The 17,246-nt window shown below is 34.2% G+C and overlaps 1 protein-coding gene and 1 pseudogene across 1 annotated transcript in view; one reads left to right on the plus strand and one right to left on the minus strand.

The window, feature by feature from the left end:
• Positions 1–17,246, plus strand: part of KYNU (kynureninase) — a 714,170-nt gene that overhangs the window by 408,100 nt on the left and 288,824 nt on the right. The window lies entirely within an intron of this gene.
• LOC119256494 (U2 spliceosomal RNA) lies at positions 11,454–11,608 on the minus strand (annotated as a pseudogene).

Below are 17,246 nucleotides of genomic sequence, written 5' to 3' on the forward strand. Positions count from 1 at the left end.
AAAGAAAATTACTTAGGGCTGGTCAACCACTGTTATAACGTGGTCAACCACATTGGGCACCAAACTGTTACAGGGCAACCTCAATACGAAATGGGTTGCCTGGCTGTGGGATCTCACCCAGGCACTTTAAAAAAAGCCAGCAAAAAACCAAGAGACCCCAAGGCCCACATGTCTAGTTATATGTCAAACCTGGCTGCTTAACTCCACCTCAGTTCCCAGCAATCCTACCTTTGGTGGTGATGACATTATGGGATTTGTAGTTCTTGGTGTCTTGGATCTCTTTGGTCTGGAGTGGAGTGGAGTCCATAAAACCTATTTGTGGAGTTTGTTCAGGTCATCCTTTCCCCCCAACACTAGCAGTAAGTCCACCAGTTGATGTTTTCTTAAATAAGCTTGTGGTGCATGCAGATTGCTATTTAAATAGTTACCCTAGAACTCGCCTCTGCTTTTCTTCTTTGGTTGGAAAAAGTCAGAAGGCATAACTATCCTCAAACTAGGTAAATATATTTTTGGAAAATCATTTAATTTGTAAGAATGGCTATCTCTCTTGCGTGTAGTGTGGAATCCCCAGCCACCTCCCCTTGTTCTTAGGGATAATGTCTTGGCACCCAGAGTTCCTGCTGGTCAAGCTAAACCATAGAATCGGCAGGGGCCTCTCACCAGAGCATAAGTCTTAGTATGAGGAACATACTGGAAAACCAGTATCTGCTGAAAACAGCAGGCAGGCATTATGCCCAGATTAGCATAACCAGCTAGATTACCTTGACAGAAAGTTAAGTGTAAACAGGAACTAGAGATAGAACATTTTTATCAGCAGGAACAATGAAGACTCCTGTCCCATCACACCAAACCCTGAAGCCCACAAAGCAACAAAATTTCCTAAAAGGGAGTATATTCTGGAATAAGAAAGAGAAGGAAAAATAAGTAAATAAAAAAGGGAAGAAACATGCAGTTTTTTCTGTGATTTCCCAGCCTCCTTTCTATTATAGAACTATTTGTGGCAATTTCTTTTCTTCTCTTACCGAAGGTCAGAGATATAAATTGATGAAAACAAAGTTTCTTCAACTATGTATTAATTAATTCATTCAGTAAACATATTTATTGAATATATATTTATTGAAATTTTGAATGCCAGATACTGTAGGCACCCTGCACAATTGTGAGCACACTTACTATGCTCTCTCAATACGCACTCAGAAGAAACAGAGATAGAATGTGGACAAAGGAACCATTATCTTCTCTCCATCACTTTATTTTTTTTTTATTTTTTTAAAGATATATTTTTATTTATACAAGAGCTAGGGTACAGGCCAGAGTTGTGGGAGGGTAAGAGGATTCACCAGAGACAGAGCAAGGAGCAGAACAGGCAGATGGACTGAAAGCCCTGCTGAGGAGAGCAGCGGGGGAGACAGGAGAGGTCTGCCGTGCCATGTGGGATTCTCCCTGGCCGGCGGGGAATTGAACCAGTGCTGCAGAGGCTGCAGACAGCTTCACAGCGCTGTGCTCAACCCGCTGAGCCACCAGGGAGGCCTCCATCACTTTAAATATAACAAGGTGAACAGATTTCAACCTTCTAATAGATTTTTATTTTTTATTTTTTTAAAGATTTATTTATTTATGCATACAAGAACTGGGGTGCAGGCCAGAGATGCAGGGGGTGAGAGCATTCACGGAGACATATGGGCAGCAGAATAGGCATATGTACTGAAATTCAGTGCTGAGGGGAGCTGTGGGCGAGACAGGAGAGGTCTGTTGCGCCATGTGGGTAGCTCCCTGTCTGGGGATCAAACTCGTGCTGTGGATAGCTTCATAGTGCTGTCTCTTAACTCCTTGAGCCACCAAGGTGTCCACTCTAATACATTTTTAAATTGAGGATATTGGAGCAAAGAGCACATCTAAACTTTTCTAACACGATCGTGCCTCTCATTCTCCTCTAATAATCTTGGATCATTGTACAGATCAGAATAAATCAAACACTCTATCCACAACCCACATAATCACTGGTGTCAATTTTTTGCAATAGTCTCTTATATCTGTTGTTCCATCTAAGCAGCATGCTTTTCCAACCAGTAAAACATGTTACTAATTTTGGAGTCAAATGGAGAGCAGAGAAAAGAACATTTAAGTGGATCTTTATGCTGAATAAGAAATGCCTTTTTGGTATATGCTTGATCTACACTGTAGGGATTACTCATTTGATACAGGTTTTATGACCAGGAATTCACTTCAAAGTTTTAAGCAGGCATCAGGATGTGTTCATACCAATGTTATCAGGACCAGACTCAGAATTTTTTTTTTTTTTTAAACTTGGATAAAGAAACAGACCAAACGTGGTTTAAGTTAAAATTTATGCCTATAGTTTCTGGGTATAACCAGTAGATTTTTCTGGCCAGTCAATTATTCCTGTGTGTATTTGGGTGCAAGTGGGGATTTTAATCCATCAGACATGTTGTCAAGGGATTCAAACTTTAGGCAGAGAATTCGACTTGACAACTTCCAATGAATGCATCCTAAGATTTATAGGGTAAGAAAATCATAGAATCAAAAAACATTATATGTTTAGGAAATAGTTCCTCAATATAGTTAGAGACAGTTTTTTATTTTAAATTTCAAATAACAAAAAAAAATCGTCCTTTTGAAGAAAAAAATATATAATGACTTTAATTACGGATCTCAAACCACTAAATTTAATGTATTTCTAAGTAAAATTTGTCCTATATTTTATATTGGTATTTGCAATTTGGCTGAAATGAAAATCTATTTTGAGATGAAAACTTGATAAAAGAGCTGCATAAGGAACTGTCGTGTTTTGCATTTTTTTTTTTTTGACATGCCTTAGTCAAAAAGTGAAATCTAGGCCTCCCTGGTGGTCTAGGGGTTAAGTCTCTAACACCACTACGGCCCACCACAATGGCCTGAGTTCTATTCCCGGCCAGGGAGCTAAGCCACATGGCACAGTAGACCTCTCCTGTCTCACCCACTGCTCCTCTTAGCAGTGTATTTCACTAAATCCACCTGTTCTGCTCCCCACTCTGTCTCTGGTGAATCCTCTCACCACACATACCTTTGGCCTACACCCAGTGCTTCCATGCAAAAATAAATAAATAAAATCTTTAAAACATAAAAATGAAATCCTTATCTCCTACCTTTAAAACTGAGTAGGTCTTTATGACTAAAATATAATGTGGTTAATAGAATAGGATAGGACAGGACAGGACAGGACAGGATAGGATAGGATAGGATAGAATAGGATAGGATAGGTTGGGATATAATAGAACAGAATTGGGCAGAATGTGCAAATAGGATTTGGTAAAAGTGTTACTGTGTGACTTCCAAGGATAATACATTGGATAGGTCAATTTTTTTGTTGTTGTTTCTCTTGGGACACAGACCTGAGAGCATTAAGTCTTTGCATACACAACCCAACTACCCTAACCTGCCATATGGAGACAACAATTAGGGAGAGAGAGGGATGCTCATGTAGCCCAGCACCAGAAGTTTGAGTGAGAAAGTCTGGATAGCCAACCTACCCTAGAAATAACTGGCCTTCCTGGGTCCTGACAATCTCCAGATTTGTGAGCAAAATAAATGGTGGCAATTGATTTAAATCACTGTTTTGGAGTGGATTGTTACAAAAAAATACACAACTGAAAAATATATATCTGTTATGCATTTTTATGCAATTCTTATCCATTGACATGAAAAGAGGAAGTCAGTGGAGGGATCAATATTTTTGATGTTCTCAACTCTAATTATAATTTTTCATTAACTAATTGGAGAAAATTCCTTTTTGGTAATTATGTGGAGCTATATCTCATGTATGAAATTAGTCATTACTCCATAAATATATATGGATAAATACAGATACATATATGCAAATATGAATCAAATACTTAAATTATTTAAGGAAAATATTTTTTTTAATGAATAGAACAAAGCAAATTCTGTAATGCTGAGAAAAGTAAAAGTCTAACCTGCAAAAATCCTGGGGATAAATAACTACCTCCAGAAAGAATAAATGCCAAAATGAATAGTGAGTCAGTACCCAAAATTGTATGTGAAGATTTAATCAACTAGTCAGGTGAATCAAGAATCTCCTTCCCACCTGAAGCTATCCAAATGACACATCCTTTTCAATATGTCAAAGGACTAACAAGAGTTTAAAAAATTAAAATCTTACTAACCTTTTCAAACATGTAACTTGTAAGTATGTAAATGAACTCTAATTGTTATTATTTGTTCATTCTATGCATAATCAAATATACCATTTTAATCAATCTTATTTATTATTACCAGTTGATAAAAATCAACACTTTAATGTTGAGGCTGAAATTTCAGAATGCCTATGTCACTCATAACAAACATAAAGTATCTTTACAAAAAATAAAAGTGAGGGCCTCCCCTGGTGGCTCAGCGGTTGAGCACTGGGTTGCAAGGCTGCCCGTAGCCTCTGAAGCACCAGTTCGATCCCCGGCCACCTGCGAGGGGCCCACCAAAAATAAATAAATAAATAAATAAAAATAAATAAAAGTGAAAAATAAATATTGCTAATACATTGTTGACTCCAGGTCCTGATTAAATTAAAATTAGGCAAAATATGGCCTCCCCTGGTGGCGCAGCAGTTGAGCGCTGGGCTGCGAAGCTGCCCGCAGCCTCTGCAGCACCGGTTCGATCCCCAGCCACTGGTGAGGGTCCCACATGGCGCGCAGACCTCTCCTGCCGCCCACTGCTCCCCTCAGCAGTGTGTTTCAGTAAATCTGTCTGCTCCGCTCTCTCCTCTGGCTCTGGTGAATTCTCTCACACTTCTGCACTTCTGACTGTACCCAATGCTTGTATAAACAAACAAACAAACAAACAAATAAATAAATAAATCTTTTTTAAAAAATTAGGCAAAATACATATACTTGCTCATGTAACATTCACTATCATCTACATTTGTTTGAAACAAAGAAATATGTGAGCTAACAATTCAACTTTATATGCATGGTAACATTTTTAAAATATATTTTAAAATGAGTTAACTTGGTAAAAATGAATAAAATTTTAAAAAATCAAATATTTTGGCTCCATTCCTTTAAAAGCCTCTTTTAATGAGTTTGCAGCTTTGAATTCCAGATTTCCTGTAGAAATAAATTTTAATGTATACCCCTGTATATGCTGCTGTATTCCATTAGATATTTGAATTTAATCCTATAGATGTATTTCTATATATTTTTTAAAGTTGATGTTATTGATTCTCAATAAGTGTTCCAGAGTTCTTTGTGATTGTTGTATATTAAAAATTAGCCAATTTAAATGAACACTGATTTTTAAAAAATAGTAAAATTCCTACTTTGAAAAATAGAGACTAATTTGCAAGCCAAAATTTATCCTCAAGTTAATGCTTAAGTGTTGTCCTAAAAACCCTTCTTTCATTCCTGTAAGGAATGAATGAAATCTGTTTCATTAGATGAACAGGAGATTATTTACAGCAGTAAAAATTACAAGGTGATAAATATGAATAATGTCAAAGTTTAAATACCACAACCACTGTTAATTACCCATCCCCAAGTGATTATTAGAATTTTAAAAAGGAAATAAAAGTTGAAAGTTTCATGATATGACATATTGATAGTATAAATTATACAGTACAACAGTATAAGAGTGCCTCCAAGTGGCATTTGTCAAAATTCCAATATGAAAAATTTAAATACAATATCTAAAAGTTAAGCTTTAAGAACTAGACCCTAAAGGAACACTCTCACTATTTTCTTTCTGCTTCTTTTGGTGTAATCTTTATATTTGTGATTCAGTTTATTGGAAAGCCCTATGTCATAAATTGCCCACACTTCTGCCCCATTAATACTCAGATGTCTAGATTGTTTTAATACATTAATTATACTGTGTTGATATAATGTTTAGGTGTCTGGTAAAAAATTATTTAATTTCTATTAAATTTGTACAATAGAGTCTGTTTTGGTTATTTATACTATGTCCCTTTCAGCATAGTCCTTTTCAGCACTATTCTTAAACATGTTGTCCATATATACTAGTTTTTAAAGAATATGAGGGACAGAGGACTTTTCCTTTACGTATAGAATGTTAGTGTTGCAAGATCATCAAATTCTGCCACTACAATTTTACAATTAAATATAAGAGTTTAAGGAATGTTCCCAACGTCATCCTAGTTTGGGCCTTAATTAAAGCAATCATCTTCCCCAGACTTGGAATCCAGGTGTCATTCAAATATCATTTGATATGGCACCAAAATATGCCCTAAACAAATTGAAAAATAGATACATTTTTAGTATTTGGTCTTCTTAAATCTCAATAAAACCAAGAATACTAAAAAAATTTTAGAAAATACCTAAAGCTAGTGCTCAGGAACTGACAAATTGATAGGTTCTAAATAGATAATTTTTAAATTAATGAATGTGTAGTGTTTTGAAATTAGTCCAGTTTTTGTCACAGAACTGTGTGAATCAGTAGAACAGAAAACATTCTAGAAAAGTAGTGAACAGCTTATCACATAACTTAGAGATTAAATTTTGTTTGCGCTGAAGAGGTAACGTTTGTAAGTGAAAGTTATTTTCAAACTAATTCTCTTTGTAAATGCTATAATTTCCACTATTTTGTCATTCTTTTCATGATATTTACTCTAAATAACATATTTTGGTGTTTGTTTTTCCTTCTCTTATTTTGTACAAATCATTTCAGTAAACCATTCTTTTCTCTTTTCCCAAAGGTGTCATGCTGTTGCTATTCTTTCCAATTCTTTTTTCTTTTCCATCTCTTAATTGCTTTTTATGATTTTTTTTCTTTCTTTCCTGCCACTTCACCTACCACTTTCTTGGAATGAGTTAGACTATGTCTATAATAAGATTTAAACTTTGGTCTCTGAAGAGCTATAATGTAGATATATTTAGAGTATTAAGTACAGAAAAGTGCCTATAGATTTTGAAATATACACATGGATAGCTGTATTTATCACATGAACTATTAACTTTGAATTTCTTTAATGTCATGATATACTATCAATGAAGCTATTTTGTTGTGAGATCAGTATAAAATATCCTAACCTTAATATTTACTCATATCTAAATCCAAATTGCCTTTTAAAGATTGAGCTCACACTTTATCAGTAGTTTCCATTAATTTCTTCAACTGTATGCTATTAGAAAAATTAAATGTGTTTAACTTTCTTGCCAAACTCTACCCATTTAAGAAAGTTTCAAGTGGTGACCTTTCTTTTAGTGGTGTTTTCACTACCTGCCAATCTGAGCTCATCTCAGAATTTCATTAGTGCACTATTTACTCCGTCTCTCAGATCATTAATGAGGTTTCAAATGAGACCAGGCTGACATTCATCCCTATGGTACCCAGAGAACATGACATTGCTTACCATCACTCTTTTATTCAACCCAAGGTCCAGATTTTAAACATTATGACAATGCTGAATGCAGAGCCTATTTACATTTTTTCTCTAAATAAAATTTGTGACTGAAATTTAATGAGACACATCAAAACTTGACTATCCTTAATAAAACCTGTAAGATCTTCTACATGTCTATAGCTCTTAATCCTGTTTATTTCTCCCATGATTAGCTATTCATATATTTGTTTTTCCCAGAGTGGTTCATTCAGATATTTTTCTTGGCATTTGCACTAATTTTGTTAGTGATGAAAGATACATGTCAGCCTTCATAAGTACTTCAATACCTTTCAGTTTGGTAAAAAAGTATTTAATTTTTCATCTCACATGCCAAATAAACCCAGATGGTATGCATATATAAGAACTAAATACATATCATTATAAAATCCAAGTTAATATTTTGCCACATTTTTGATAACTTGCTTCCAGAATTAGAACAAGGGCTAAACTCAAAATGAGTAAATCACATATTTCCTGTGCTTCATGCTAATTAAATGTAGCAATAGATATCATGCTTTTTTAATGATGCATAATAAAGGCCTACAAATTAAACTGGGTTAAAGATAAGTTTTATAATAATTATTTATATTTATCAAGTATATACTTTCCAACCAGCTGAAAATATTCCCTGCTACCTGTAAAAAAAGATGTAAAAATAATTATATTTTGTAGCTTCATTAAATTAACATGATGAGGGAGAGTAATGTTAAAATAACAGTAACAAAGAATATATGTGGGCCTCCCCAGTGGCACAGCGGTTGAGCTCTGGGTTGCGAAGCTTCCTGCAGCCTCTGCAGCTCCAGTTCGATCCCCGGCTGCTCCCTGGCCACCGGAGGAGGGTCCCGCCTGGCGCACAGACCTCTCCTGCAGCCCGCTGCCCCCTCAGCAGTGTACCTCGGTCCTTCTGCCTGCTCTGCTCCCTGCTCTGGCTCTGGTGAATTCTCTCACCCTCCCGTGCTTCTGACTGTACCCAGTGCTTGTATAAATAAATAAACAAATAAATCTTTAAAAAAATGTATTTTGAAATAATGGTCATTAGAAACTGCTAAACAATTATTGTTCGATGATCCACAGATGTCCTAAAATCTGTGTATATATTTTATGTCCCTAAATAAATTGAAAAATACTAAAGAGGGAAATATATGATTGTGAAACTAAATGTAGTGTTTTTACTAAATAAATATTATTTACTAAATGACTGATTTTACTGAGCGGTGTTCACACTAACAGTATGTCCCTTATGTTGATCTATTTCAGAATGACCAAATTATGTTTGTCAATTATGAGTCTGAATCTCTGAAATGGGACTAGAAACTCCCCCAGATGAGTTGTATAAGCAATGATGTTTGAGACTCAATGCCCTATAAGCAACATAAGTAATAAATTATATGAAGACTACTTAGGTGCTATCCAAAAGCATAAGATGAAAAAATATTTCTATTGAGTAAAAAGGGGATAATTGCATAGAAAGTTTTTGAGTTGCCTATCAGAATTAATACAATTTGATGACCAGAGAATTATTATACTTATGTGATTATTCTATCTTTTTTAACTGAATCTGATACTGCTGATATCTGATATCTACTTGATAGATATTTAATGACATTATCAAAATGTCAGGTTATAAATGACATGACTCAAAATAACAATCAAAGCTAAAAATGATCAAAAATAATTTTCATCCTCAATGATATAGAGATAAGCTATGTTTATAAAATAGCTAAGTCAAAACACATTTACAGAACATGTATCTGAATCACCTGGCTAACTGCCTGTACATTCCAAAATTAATATTCCAGATAGAAGTTGTCTAATTTCTGCAATTTTACAATAGATTAAATGCAAATTTTAAAAAATCTGTCAGTTCACACTTTAATTTGACAGGATTTATGGAGGCAACATGACCTAGTCAAGAAGGTAAATTTGAGTAAAGACCAATTTATGTATAATTCTCTTTATAGAACTTGTTAGCGGAGAGACCTAAGCCAAGTTATTATAATATATTCTATATGTAAATCTAGAAATATTCTATAATGGAATAATAAAACCTACTATGGGGGCCCTTAGGTGTTTCTATTACATTGTGTGATTAAATACAATAATACAATGTCTGAAACTTATTGGCAGTTTTGTGAATATTTGCTATTGTTTGAAAATTATGTTTTCAAACTATTGTTTGAAAACTATTACAGTGATAGGAACTTGTACTACAAATCAGGACCTGGTATAGAGGATCAAGGTAGATTCTTCTCAAGTGTAATAATACATCTCTTAGGTGGTATGATTAAGCTAGTTCATAATTCCTTATTTGTGTCAATAAAATTTGTAATCTTGGCTTTGTTCAAACAGACACGGTATATTTAGGAAAAAGCAGATGTAAGGGAAATCTTTGTACATTCTGTGATATTGTAGCCTCTGGAGTGACTACTTGAACAGAAGGAAAGTGTTTTGATTACAGAGCCATGGGGAAATGTTCCCTTTGGCACTGATGCAGATAGCCTATCTAATGTTTTAATTACTAAATGACTGAAAATTTGTGGTTGGAATGTTTAGACAGAGCTAAGAGGATTCGACAACTAAACAATGTACATAGTTTTATCATCAATCTTTTATGATAAAAGATTGTGTAGATTGAATCAAAATAAGTAGATTTTGAATCAAATGTGTAGATTGAATCAAAATAAGTAGTATTAAGAGTTTTTAAATTACTTCCACTCCTGATGCCTCTTGTATGGTCTATAGAAATAAAATTAATGATACATTTTGCAGAAGTTATCTTATTTCATCAATATGCTATGTATCCACAATATATAATCACAAGATGATAAGCATTTTCAAATAATAAAAACAGCCTTACTGTGTAATTAAGGATTGTATATTTTATACAAATTTATATTAATACTTATGAAATAAGAAGATGATATAAGAAATATATATATAAATACAATAGGAATTCAAATGGAAAGATTCATAGGGCATAACTTGGGAAAGTATTATGAGGAGAGGAGACTTTCTTAATTCATTGTAAGGGTTTTTATTTTTTGCATGTAAATGAGGGCCGTGTAAAAATCATAAATCAGTTTTATATCTTGACTTTATGCTTATATTCATACTTATAAAAGGCCTTCAAAATGTATAATTTGGAATCTCCTTTGACTTTGAGGGTATTGAGCATTATAAAGTATGAAACAACACACTTAATAAAGAAGAAATAATTATTCGAGGTCAGACTAAACAGTGAGGAAAAAACATAAATTAACAAATTTAAGTGCAATAAAGAGGTTGGCAGAATAGAAATTATAATTCTAATATTCATCAACAATATTTTAAAACCAAATTCTTTTTTATTTTAATTTCTGGGGAAACATTTTTGCTCTTCCATATGAGCACATGGTCCACTAACCCACCAATGTCAACTCCCCATCTGCCTCCCTCCCTCATCCCCTCCACCCTACCCTGTGTTCCCTCTGGTAATCATTATATTTTTTCATTGAGTTCAAGATGTATTCCTACTCTATTTTGCCAGTATTATTTGTTGATTATTTTATATTCCACAGATGAGTGAAACTATCAGATATTTGTCTTTCACTTTTTGACTTATTTCACTTAACATAATCACTTCAAGTTCCATCCATTTTGTCCCAAATGCTTATATCATCTTTTTTACAATTGTATAGTATTCCATTCAGTATATATTCTACAGTTCCTTTATCCATTCATCCTGTAAGGACACTTAGGTTGGTTCTATGACTTGGCAATTGTGGATATTCTGCTGTATACATACATATAGATAAAGCTTTTGTGATAAAGTGTAAAACCACATTGTAATTCAATATTTAAACCCCCTAAATATATGAAGAAAAAAGGAAGAATAAAAAACAAAAATCAATTCAAAATATTAATAAAATATTTTAAAAACATATCTAAGGGACATATTTTTCATATTTTTTAAAAATTATTAATGATAAATACAGCTATTTATTTCCACAGAAACTTAGTGAATTTTTTTTTTCAATTTTAAGACAATGACCCTATGTATCTATGAAGAAAGACATTTATGGTTGGTCAGAATATATCCATGATATGATTAAGTAATTCATCTACCAAAAAAAAAAAAAAAAAACACCCTGTTGCTATCCCTAGTTTGACAGAATGTAAATTCTACACTTGATCTTAGCCAAAAGGCCGAGAAGCGATTGACAGAATGTAAATTCTATTTAGTTTTCATTTTCTTTTTCAACTGTCATAAATTTCCCTCTGTTCAGTTTAAATGGGAGGGTTGCATTAAATAAGATAATGAATTATTTTTTTTTTTTCAGAAAATGTGATGTTGCCTTCTTTTTGTCTTTCAAAATGTAAAGTTAAAATTCTCTCTGGGAAGATCTTAAAGTAGCAATACTTTAAGTGATTCATCTTAGGATATATAAGATACATAGCATTCTTCTTAGGATACATTGCACAATCAATGTGCAATGGCATATAGAATGAAAAATAAACAAGGTTGGGCCTCCCCGGTGGCGCAGCGGTTGAGCGCTGGGTTGCGAAGCTGCGCGCGGCCTCTGCGGCGCCGGTTCGATCCCCGGCTGCTCCTCGGCCACCAGAGGAGGGTCCCACATGGCGCGCAGACCTCTCCTGCCGCCCGCTGCTCCCCTCAGCAGTGTGCTTCGGTCCTTCTGCCTGCTCTGCTCCCCGCTCTGGCTCTGGTGAATTCTCTCGCCCTCCCGCGCTTCTGACTGTACCCAGTGCATGTATAAACAAAACAAACAAACAAACCAGCAAACAAATAAATAAAGCATGCCTCTATAAAAAAAAAAAAAAAAAAAAAAAAAAAAAGAAAAATAAACAAGGTGTTTAAAATTATCAGTTTCATGATGGAATCAAGAAAAAAGAGATTTTAGGGTATAATTATTTAATGATTTGGGAATTTGTGTAATGTCATATATATTGGTTGGCAGTAATTTTATACAAATAAAACTGCTCATAATTCTGATCTAGAAAGATTTAGAATCTTCCAGAGCAGGAGCTGGAACTTCAGTAGATTTCAAGAGTTGTAAAAATGGAGCTGTTCAATTATTTTATGATTAATTATTAATTTTTATTGTGGTAACAATAGATTTACTAGATTGTATATGAATTGGGGAGTATAGACTCCCACCTCTTTAGAGTACTCAGTTGAGTTGTTTATGGTCATTTTCTGTATTGGGAAATACTGAAAATACAGTAACATCATAAATCATTGAAAGAAAATAATGTGAACCACTTTTATATATACAGTAGAGATAAAGCTAGCAGCAGGCCATGTAATTCCCTATCTTTTATAAATTAGCAATTAGGAAATTATTTTCACTCCCCATGATATGTGTGTGTATAATTATATGTATATGTCATGCAAACAAATATATGTGTATATTATTATATAGATAGCTTATATAAAATATATGTATGTGTAACATATTTGCATATAATATACATTTTATATGTATACAAATATCTTTTTTATTGCTGTAACATTGGCTTACATCATCATTTGTGTTTTAGAGGTATATGATCTGCCACTTCAGATGCTGTCACTACTTCACACCCACCACTAAGTTACCTGCAGTCTATTCCCAAAGTACATTGTGTTCCCTTCCTAATTTATTCTTTCCTCTCCTCCCTTTCTCTGGTAGCCTCAGGACTCCTATTTCTATTCATTTTTCAGCCTCATTTCCCGGATAGATCTTTTTCTACCTCTCCAAGTTGATTATTTCCTAACCATAATAACCTCATATTAAAATATTTGATTAGGGCCTCCCCCGTGGCGCAGTGGTTGAGCGCTGGGTTGCGAAGCTGCCCGCAGCCTCTGCAGTATCAGTTTGATCCCCGGCTGCTCCCCGGCCACTGTAGGAGGGTCCCACATGGTGCGCAGACCTCTCCTGCCGCCCGCTGCTCCCCTCAGCAGTGTACTTCGGTCCTTCTGCCTGCTCTGCTCCCAGCTCTGGCTCTGGGAATTCTCTCACCCTCCCCCGCTTCTTTAAAAAAAATAAATTAAATTAAATTAAATATTTGATTAACCATATATATTTTAGTATGAATACAATACAACATTTATTGAAAACCTACTAAGGCTAAAAATATGTTGGGTGATGTGGGAACTTCAAAGATTAAGCAGTAGAGTTTTTTTTATTTTCAATGATATTGACAATGGAATATACATGTAATTTGCCCTAAAATGTAATTTTTTAATGATCATAAAAGTGTTTTGATATTGTATAACAAAGAAATAGTGATGGAACATCAGAGGAAATTGTGTTGAATCTACTGAGAGTGGTAGATGACTCATTCATGACATAAGTGGCATTTGTGGTGATGCATAATGGATGGGTGGGGCTTTTTTTTTAAAGACTTCTTTATTTATGCATACAAGAACTGGGGTACAAGCCAGAGGTGTGGAAAGTGAGAGGATTCACAGAGACAAAGTGGGGAGAACAGGCAGATCTACTGAAATATTGCTGAAGGGCACAGCGGAAAAGACAGGAGAGGTCTGCTGTGCCATGTGGGTAGCTCCCTGGCCAGGGATCAAACTCATGCTGCAGTGGCTGTGAATAGCTTCATAGATTGTGTCTTAAACTCTTGTGCCACCAGGGAGGCCCTGGATGGGTAGGGTTTTATGTGGTTAACATAGAAAATTCAGATAGGCAACAAATGAATGAGTGAAGAAATTTAAAACATATTTTTTTCTGTGTGTGGCGATAAAAGGTGGAATTTAACTTTTGGAGTAGAAAGAAGGATTCTGAATATATTTTAGAGAAAGAAAATTTTCTACTGGGCTTCATGTGTGTTTTTTTTTTTTTCCTTCTGTCAAGATTACAAGACTTAGTTACTTATTCACTCCTCACTTGAAATACTGCTGACTGACATCTGTTCTGCACTGTTTTTTGGTTTTTTTTTTAAATCTGGTGAATTTTTCACATACACAATTCTCTTTCAGAAAGTTGATTATTAAATTGAGTAAATTCACTTAAGTTTCCTTTCATTATAAGTATTTTTATTTTAGCTAAGGCTCAGGATTTTCTTTCGTCGGATTTGAATAAAGAGATTTCAAACTGGAGTCTGGAGTCAATTTCACTATAGTTGAGCTTCACAACTGGTCCATTGTTTTTCTTTCCAATGCATTTTTTTTTCTTTTAGCAAACAACTTACATAGGCAATCCAGTTTAAATACTCTGCATTTAGCTAGAAAGTGCTGATGGAAATCACATTCAAATATTGAAGAAGCTTTACTATCTAGGAATTGATATTTACTAAAATTTAAAATGTTCATCTGTGTGATTGTGATGAAATTTCTCAAAAAGCACAAGACATTTGCTGATTGCTTAGGAATTAATTCAGAATTTTTAATTTCTCCTATATAAGTATCATAATACATCTTTTTAAATTCATAGATTTTGACTGCAGAGTATTCAACACACAATAAACCATATTAGATAAAATTACATCATGCCCAGAGAAATGCAGAGTAAATTCTGAGGTTGCATTAGCAGAGGAGTTCTCACTTTAAAAAGCCAATACTTCCATCACCATTCTCTCTCTCTCTGCAGAATTACCTGGAACATGCAACAGGGACCATACTGTTTGCACCTGAGGGCATTTAGTGTCTACTCAAGTCAGAAAATGTGGTACTAACTTAAGACCTAGCTAGTCCTTTAACTGAATAAATCATTTTATTTCTATAACCCTCCTGAACTTTAACAGCAAGCAAAGTCAACAATCAACCAACTGATTTTTGACATCTTTGAAATAGCTCACCAATATCAAATACAGAACTCAGTATTTTCTCAGTGGGAAAAAAAAACAAAAACAAACAAAACACAAAAATAGGATCCCAAGTGCCTATCCTGGCAAGGCCAAAGAAAGAAGAGGCAACAAGACCTATGTAGATGACCAGAGAATAAGTCATTTTTATGACTCTTGTTCATAAAAATATAATGGAAAGAAGGAAACATTTAGAAAGAATCCTCCATTCAAGGAAATAGAAAAGCTGGGATAATCTAGCTTCAGTTTGTTTCCAATGCAGTGAAATTGAAAACTTTCTCAATGTTTTTCTGCTTTTACCTTTGCTGAACCACCAAAGGCGTTTTTTTTTTTTTTAATAATTTAAAACTTTGATTAACAATAATGCTTTTTTAAAAGATTTATTTATGCAATACAAGAATTGGGGTATAGGCCAGAGGTGTGGGGGGTGAGAGGATTTACCAGGGACAGAGTGGGGAGCAGAACAGGCGAGTTACTGAAATACACTGCTGAGGGGAGCAGTGGCCAAAAGAGGAGAGGTCTGGTGTGCTCCCTGGATGGGGATAGAACTCAGGCTGTAGTGGCTGGTGATAGCTTGATAGCACTTTGTCTTCAACCCCTCTATCAGACAAAAGGGAGGCCCAACAGTAATGATTTTAATAAAACTTTCTAACTTGCAATTGTAATTTTCTAACTTACAACTTGTAAGAGGAATAATGTTCAAGATATGATGGTATGTTTCTCTGAAACAACAGAATAAGAAAATTCAACAATTACTGTATATCTTATACATTTTCACACAAACTTATTAGGTATCAATAAATTGTATATCATTATCATTGTAATGTAAGAAAATTGATACCAGATAGATGATTATATTACTAGCCAAATATCATAGAGCAAATAGGTGGATTTTCCCAAAACTATGTATTAAAGATCAGGTTATATTTCTTCTTAGCCTCACATACGTCCTTACCTTTATGATGTAACAAAATATTTACTCTTTCTGTTTTGTAACTGTGATGTCATGAGAATATCTAGTGCATACATTGATAGAATAATTGGCCAAGAATACAGGGTAATAGCATCATCTCCAAAGCTTGTCATGAATGACCTGAATAAAGAAAACCCAAACAAAATAACAGAGGCATTGTAATTCACTCAATAGTGTTCCTTTTGTCTGATAGAGTTAACATACCACCCCGAATGCCTTGTCTAATTTCAGACACTAAATGAGGCATTTGGGAGATGGAGATCCATGACATCCCTACACGCACATCAATTGTAGAATAATTAACTAAAACCTAAAACGAGGAAGTTCAAAAATTGAAATGCTCTCCAGTGCACTTTTCTATCACCAATCATTGTTGTACAATAATGTACAGGATGTACTGTGATTGAGGATAGCAGTCTTGACAATTTAATGAAGAAAAGATAAAACACAGTAATCCTATAGAGAGCAGGACTGGTCTCCTATTTATCAACAAACACATTAGGAATCTTCCATCATTAAATTATACATCAATAACGGTATGAAATAAAAAGAAGCAAGTGCCAAATAGGATTTCTGGTATAACAAAGGTGTTGAAAATATAAGACTTTTCACTCATAAAAAGTAAAGAAAAAATACTATTGATAAATGACCTAATTGCATAGTGATATTAATAAGAATGTTTTCCTAGTTCTTAATCAAGCAAAAATTCCATTGAAATCAATAATTTGCCTGAGTAAGAATTATAATATGTTACAACAGACTTCACAAATAATATGCATCATTTTTTAACTTATATGGATACATAAATTAAAATAATACTCTTGTTGAGATCAAATGGCACTATAACATAAAAAGCAAATAGAATAACAAACAATATTCAAAACAAACCAAAAATGGCATGTTTTTATTTTTTTTTATTTTATTTTTTTATTAAATAATAAATTTTATTTTTATATTCCCCCATACAACTGCACATGCCCCATTCTGACCCCAATCCCTCCCCTCCCGGCCCCCACCCCCAAAAAGTGTCTCTGGTTCATAGTTTTTTGTTGATTTTGATTTTCACTT

This window comes from Talpa occidentalis, unplaced genomic scaffold, assembly GCF_014898055.3.
Source record: "Talpa occidentalis isolate TD23 unplaced genomic scaffold, MPIMG_talOcc4v2.1 talOcc4.3, whole genome shotgun sequence".
NCBI classification, from domain to species: Eukaryota; Metazoa; Chordata; class Mammalia; order Eulipotyphla; family Talpidae; genus Talpa; species Talpa occidentalis.